This window comes from Terrapene carolina, unplaced genomic scaffold (genome assembly GCF_002925995.2).
Source record: "Terrapene carolina triunguis isolate 2854851 unplaced genomic scaffold, T_m_triunguis-2.0 Scaffold47577, whole genome shotgun sequence".
Lineage (NCBI taxonomy): Eukaryota > Metazoa > Chordata > Testudines > Emydidae > Terrapene > Terrapene triunguis.
In genome coordinates this window covers 1-7,039 of record NW_020711928.1, presented here as the reverse complement: position 1 = coordinate 7,039, position 7,039 = coordinate 1, and the positions used below count along the sequence as shown (strand labels likewise).

Genomic DNA, 7,039 nt, shown 5'->3' with positions numbered 1-7,039 from the left:
CTGCACCTTCATTGCCTTCCCCAAGATTCACTGCTGTCACTTCGGTCATGTCTAGATGAGCAGGTTGCACCGGTTTAACTCACAGCAATTTTTAAACCAATTTAGTTAAACTGGTGCAAGCCCCTGAGTGGCCGCTCTTGGGAGTTGAAGAGAAACTGAAGTATGCTGCTCTTAAATCAAAATAAGTGCCCACATCAGGGTTAGCATCAGTTTAGCTAAATCAGATTAAAGTCACACCTTCAGTTAAACCAGTGCTGCTTTCTTGTGTAGACAAGCCTGAACCCAAACCCCAGATCTGAACCCTGCCAAGCTGGGCCAGCTCTGAGTTTAGTGGGCAGCTCCTTCCCTATAATGGGGCAAACCCAAACATGAGGTGCAAACTCATGAACTGTGGGAGGGGATCAAAATCCACAGACCTGTGTCTCTTTCTGTTGCTTCTCTCCTGTCTGTGGCCTCCCACACCTGGTCCTTGCAGCTTCCTGGTGTTTCTCCAAAGCTGACTGTAAGCTCCTTAGGGGTAGGGCCCTTGCCTCCATAAGAACGGCCATACTGGATCAGACCAAAGGTCCATCTAGCCCAGTATCTTGTCTTCTGACAGTGGCCAATGCCAGGTGCCCCAGAGGGAATGAACAGAACAGGTAATCATCAAGTGATCCATCCCCTGTTGTCCATTCCCAGCTTCTGGCAAACAGAGCCTAGGGACTTCATGTATTTTGTGGGGGCTGGGTGCCCCCATGGTGCTGTATAAATCAGTAATTGTCATAGGTCTAACACTGGCTGCAGCATCTCTCCGTTCTGCTCGGCCAGGTTATGTAGTCACACAGGGGCTAATTTCAGAGTGGTAGCTGTGTTAGCCTGTATCAGCAAAAACAACAAGGAGTCCTTGTGGCACCTTAGAGACTAACAAATTTATTTGAGCATAAGCTTTCGTGGGCTAAAGCCCACTACATCAGATGCATGCAGTGGAAAATACAGTAGGAAGATAGATAGATACAGAGAACATGAAAAAATGGGGGTTGCTATACCAACTCTAATGAGACTAATCGATTAAGGTGGGCTATTATCAGCAGGAGAAAAAAAAACTTGTATAGTGATAATCAGGATGGCCCATTTCAAATAGTTGACAAGAAGGTGTGAGTAACAGTAGGGGGGAAATTCCTCTGCTCTGGTGCAAGTGTGCCTGGGATCCCTTGTTCATCTCTTGGGGGTTCTGTGATTCCAAAGGGACAGGATCATGGCTTGAGGGGTCCCCTTTAGAAAGAGGGAGCTGTATCCAGGATCTGGAGATTTTGATCTGTGGCTCTTTTATCATTGCAAGGACAATAATGACACTAGGACTTGTTCTATTCAGCTAACATTCTCCGGGCGGATCCTTGGAGGGATCCTGAGCCCTTTATCCTCTGCGAGGAACTCCCAGAGCACTCACTGCAGCCTGTAGTGAGGTTGGAGAGGGAAAGACTTGGGATTGTTGCACTGGGCGGGGTGTCTCCGACCCTACCCTTCTCCCAGTGTAATGTAACATTTTAGCTGTGATAGAGGAAAGGGCACATTCATTCCAGGCAGGGCCTTCAAAGGGCATGTCTGACCGCAATCTCCTGCACCAGCACTACCTGTTTCTCCCAGCAGCCTCTGGTGCTGGCTGAAGAAGCTGCATGTTTGTTTCCTAAGGAGAAGCTGATGCTCTTTTCTAATACGCTCTCTCTTCCTGCTGCAGCTCACGCTCTTGCTAACCCTGGAGGACAAGCTGCACCGACAGTTAAGCTACGACCTGCTGCCAAGTAGGTTTATTTATAATTATCATGTCCTATTATTGATCTAGTAGTCGTGCCTGAGGGCCCTGAGCAGGGTTGGGCCCCATGGCACAAGGCCATGCTCAGACTTACAGGAGGACGTGGTCCTTACTCCAAAGAGCTCAGTCTGTTTACAACCTGGTTTCCTTTCCTCTCTGCACTGGAGGAGGCAGCCTGAACCCTGCCAGCCAGGTGCAGGGTCCTGCCCACCTGTGTCCCCAGAGCAGTGGGTGTCCGGGCTCACAGCCTTTGGGAGCATAGTGGAATGGCCATTAGGAACATTCACATTATCCTGATCAGAATTTCACCTCTGCACAACAATACTGTGACACCTGTCAAGAGAAGAGGAAGTAGGTAGTTTCTCCCCTAAGACAGCAGCCTTTTTCTGCAGCTTTAGTAAAGGGGAAAAGTCCATGGCTGAGTGATGAGCTGCCCTTGTATGGTGTGAAAGTTCCCAGCCATTCATCCTGGCTCTGCTGCAGAGCCCAGAGGTGGTTCTCTTCAGAGCATGCCCAGTCCCAGCCCGACTCATGGGGAAGACAGGAGCCCTCTGGAGGAAGTGCAGCCATCCTTATCGAGCGCCCTGGAGTCAGAGTTCTTTATCTGGCCTCACAGACAGCCGAAAAGCCCAGAGCCAGGGATCTCCCTTCACAGGGCTTGGTATCATAAAAGGCCCTTTTTGGTTTCTGAGCCAAGAATGTCAAAAGGGCGTTCTGCTGAGATGGCCACACTTTGCCTGGTCTGGGAGTGGAACCTTGCAAAGCTCATTCCACCCGGCACTTGGCATGAGGCCCACTCAGTGCTCACCTACACACTCTGTCTGCCCCATAGTCACATGGGCTGGTGCTCAGCCAGCCCTAGGCTCACTCCATCTGTGTCCCCAAAGCCAAATGCATCAGCAAAAGCTTCCAGCTGGGCTGTGTGCCAGGAGAGGTGCTCTCTGGAGGGAACGCGAGCGGCATGAATTTCCTGTTCTCACCGTTAACCCTGTTTCTGCAGCTGACAGTTCCAAGGGCTTGGCCTCAGAGCTGGTGCACTACGGATTCATCCATGAGGTGAGCCTCCTCCCCCCTCCTTTAGAATGTGCGCGGCTCACTCAGGCAGGGATCTGCTGCCGATATATTAACACAGGACTCGCTAATTCTCCACCACACCCTAGGCCTCAGGGGCATGACCTGGGCAGTCCACTCACTTATTTTCCCATTTAAGCAAGCTTGTTCTTATGACTGTGACCAGGGTCAGACGGGGCCATTTTATGGTTGCATGATGAACCCCCTACTTTTTACCATGCTGCCACTCTTTGCCTATCTGCTTTGCTCAGGCCTGGCTCCAGGCTGCTCCAATGACAGGAGTAGCCATATTATCATGGCATGAGTCACACAGTGAGTGGGACCAAATTTAAAAATGATTCTGGAGTATGAAACCAGAAGAGCTGCCTAGAGCAAAGAGCCCAGATGAGACTCTCTGCCACCTCCTGCCTCCCCCAGAGAAGCACCCGTGCCTGCTGCTGCCCCAGACAGCAGTCACTGACCTACACTGCAGCTTTCTACCTGGCCAGAAGATGGAACCAATTCCCTCACCATCAAACTTGTGCACAGCACATTTCTCTTCAGTGGCCCCAGAGCTAGTTCAGCAGTCCAGAGCCAGGGGGATGCAGCTGCTTCGAGTAGCAGAGTTGCCTGGAGGAAGCCTGGCTAGGAGGAAGCAGACACACTTATTTTTGCCAGAAAATGGTGTCGCGTTTTGGCCATGAGTTGGGAATTTGGAAACCATAAGTGAAGTCTGGGAGAATTCCTCAATCTGAATCCTGACCCTACCCAAGCAATTAGTCAGCTCCTTTGACAAACAGCTTTACCTGCTGGCCACTTGCAAGATGGTGCATTTATACGTCGTTCCTGGACAGCCTCCTGAGCATATGGACCATATAGAACAGAGGTCATCTGCCAAAATGAATGGGGAAGATTTGGGAAAGAACAGGAGTCCCCTCCCGTAGAGCATTTCTGGAAAATATGTGGCTCCTGGTACAATCTGTTGATTCGAAAGTCAAACAATTTTCTGTTAAGAAGCAGAGAGAAAAGTCTTCCACAAGCCGGTGATTTTGTGGGTGTCGTGGCGTGTGTGACCCTCCGCGGCAGGGAAATTAACAAATCCTTCCTTCACTTGGGTAGGAGAATGTTACCACGAGGCTCCTGGCAATCCGATGACCCCTCTACAGCATCAGTTGCTCTGCTTACCTTACCTTTGCCTCTCTGGATCTCCATGGCCCTGTACATCTGCAGTCATGCTCACCAGTTCTCCTCTTCTCCTTGCTACTGTAGAGACATGAGAGGTGATAGTGAGGATTAAATGTGGGGAGTGCTCTCAGCTACACCAAGCCTAATTAACCTGCTGATTCCTTTCTCCTAGGATGACTGTGAAATGCTGGCCAACTTCCTAGAAAATGCTTTTCACAAGCACCGGTCTCCTCCCTTGTGAGTCACCCCGATGAGTTCTGGGCAGAGAGGTGCCCCCCAAAGGAGGATGGGAACTGTCCCAGGCCAGAAGGAACTGTGGGGCTCTTGATCAGGCTTTCCGCTGCAGAGGTGACCTTGCCATTTGTTCCTGGCTGTATCTCTACTGTCCATCCAGCCTGTGATTCAGAAAGAAAATGGCAAGAAGAGAAAGGACCAGCAAACATGAGGCATTTGACATGCGTCGTTGTTACCAGGATCCCGCCAAGAATGTGCTCTCCAGCCTCCACTTCTGAAGGAGGCCAGGGCGAGCGGTGAGGTGGTTTTAGGAGTGGAGGATCATGCAGGAAGCTTCTGGTTGCAGGGTTTTTGAAGATGCAAAGCTGCTGCAAGAGCCCACAACTGGTAAATTTACCTCTGGGAGCAAGAAGCACCTTCACTGTGGGCCATCACTTCGCTTCCTCAGCTGGAAATGGTCACAGCAGGGAGTGAAAGAGTGGGGGGAAGTGCAGGTTTGGGAGGATCTTGAGCAGTTTCCTGTCTGCCATATTCCACTCCTTTTCCAGGCCTGATTCCTCCTGCTCTGCTGGAGGGCAAAGGAGCCATTGCGATGCCTTATAATAAGAACTGGACTCCCTCTGCTAGGCTGAGGAGAGGACATTGTGAGCTTGACTGACAGGGCATGGGAAGAAATTGCAGGAATCCAGAACCATCAGGTGGTTCATAAAATATGGACCAACAGAACCACCACTGGTGCTGAGCACAGCCTCTGTCATTTCAGTTAGTGAATTTTTGGAAGGCTAAGAGACAAAGTGAAATGTGGAATTTCCATCATTAGACGGGAGAGTGGGGGCAAATATAGCTGCTGATTTGTCAGGTTCAAGATTGGTGTATTATGCAAATAGGAATTGTGTATCAATGGCTGTGCCATGCTGCTCTGCCTGCACCTCGCTGCTCTGAGTGTACTGTTCACACTATGCCATATGGGCCACGCTGCACTGACTGTATCATGCTATGCTGACTTTCTTACACTGTGCCCGATTCCCTGTCTAGTTCTGGCTGTGTATGCTTTGCCACGCAGCACAGATTTTATCGTGGTGTGCTGGGTTTGCCGTGCTAAGCTGCTTTGCTAAGCTGTCCTGGCTGTTTAATTACGTGGGTTTTCCAAGTTGTGCTGATATAGTGCTAACTTTGCAGATACAGACATTTCAATAAATTGATTGAAAAGAACAAACCCCATCACAAAACATACCTGAGTGACCCATTTGGAGTCTTTGTGGATTGTTTACTCTCCCCATTACACAAAGAAGGGGTAAAGTAGCTTCCTCCATGTCCAATTGGCTTATCCAGAGTCAGGTACACTGAAATGCTGAACGAATTAGGTGGAGAAACATTCTCCTAATGCTTGGTTCAGTGGGGCTTCTCACTCTTTCTGCTTATGCCATGACAAGTCTGGGCTTGGGTCTATGGAAATGCTGAAAGTTTGCTTTGTGCTGTGCTTGTTTCATGTCCCTGATGGAACAATTAGCTCTAGTTCAGCTCCTAGGTTTTCCCCTTGCTGATTTCTTTGTATAACCAACAAGTCAGAGCTCGATTTCCCTAGAGAATTTTCCTCCCAGTGACTTTGCTGTGTTCTGCAGTGGTGTATTCGTTAGCTAACCTCGACACAATTCCTAGAGTACATGATGCATTAGGCAAGGACGATCTGAGGTTGAGGAATGCAGCCCCACACCCTGAAAGAGCTCCAGCTGGTAAAACAAAACACAACACTGCAGTCTGTCTGCTCAGCACCAAGGATTGTTGTGGTTTTTTCCTCAACAGTATTTCCTCAAAAGTATTTTTTTCTAGCAGAAGAACTCATTAAAAAAATCCAGTGCAAAACAAGCCAAAGGGCTTATAATCGATGTCTTAGGTACTTATATGGCCCCCATCCGCCTAGTATCTGAGCGCCTCACACTCTTTAAATACAATGTTATGTGATTCACCTTTGTGAGCCTGTATCTCATTCTGTAAGTGTGAAAAGGCACACGTCCAAAAGGGAAAGCTTCCAATTCTGTTTGGAGAATAAAAGAACTGAGTCCCAGTCTACGGACTAGTTTCAGAGTAGCAGCCGTGTTACTGTCTGCCAATCTTTTGCATCTGCTGTTAGACACCAACATGCTTGCCAATTTATTTTACTTCACGCTCACATGAACACTATCCCAGGATTCACAAGACTATAACAGGGTTCAAAAAAGAACTAGATAGGTTCATAGAGGATAGGTCCATCAATGGCTATTAGCCACGATGGGCAGGGATGGCGTCCCTAACCTCTGTTTGCCAGAAGCTGGGAATGGGTGACAGGGGATGGATCACTTGATGATTCCCTGTTCTGTTCATTCCCTCTGGGGCACCTGGCATTGGCCACTGTCGGAAGACAGGATACTGGGCTAGATGGACCTTTGGTCTGACCCACTATGGCTGTTCTTATGTTCACGTATGAGATGCTGAGCTGGTTGGTCTCTTCAAAATTAAAAGACAAATCTGAATTTTGATTTTACTTTTACCATTTTGCCACAATTAATTGTGACCCAACCTTTTCTGCAAAAATAGATTTTAGGTAGATTTGTAGATTATAAAGTCAGATGGGCTCACTGCGATCATATAGCCCAGTGGTTCCCAAACTGTGAGCTGTGGCATACAGTCCCAGGTGGTCCGCCATCATGGGTGGAGTTTCAGGGGGGTGAGGGGGGAGCTGCAACACCAGGCACTTTGTGCATCCAGGTCAGTTTCTCCATGTGGGCTGAGTAAGGGGAGGGC

At 49.0% G+C, this 7,039-nt stretch overlaps 1 long non-coding RNA gene across 1 annotated transcript; it reads left to right on the top strand.

The window, feature by feature from the left end:
• Positions 1–1,686: 1,686 nt before the first annotated feature.
• On the top strand, positions 1,687–5,242 carry LOC112122776. Its single transcript, XR_003369537.2, has 3 exons — positions 1,687–1,778; positions 2,790–2,845; positions 4,197–5,242. It is a non-coding gene; the product is annotated as an uncharacterized LOC112122776 (long non-coding RNA).
• Positions 5,243–7,039: the final 1,797 nt, after the last annotated feature.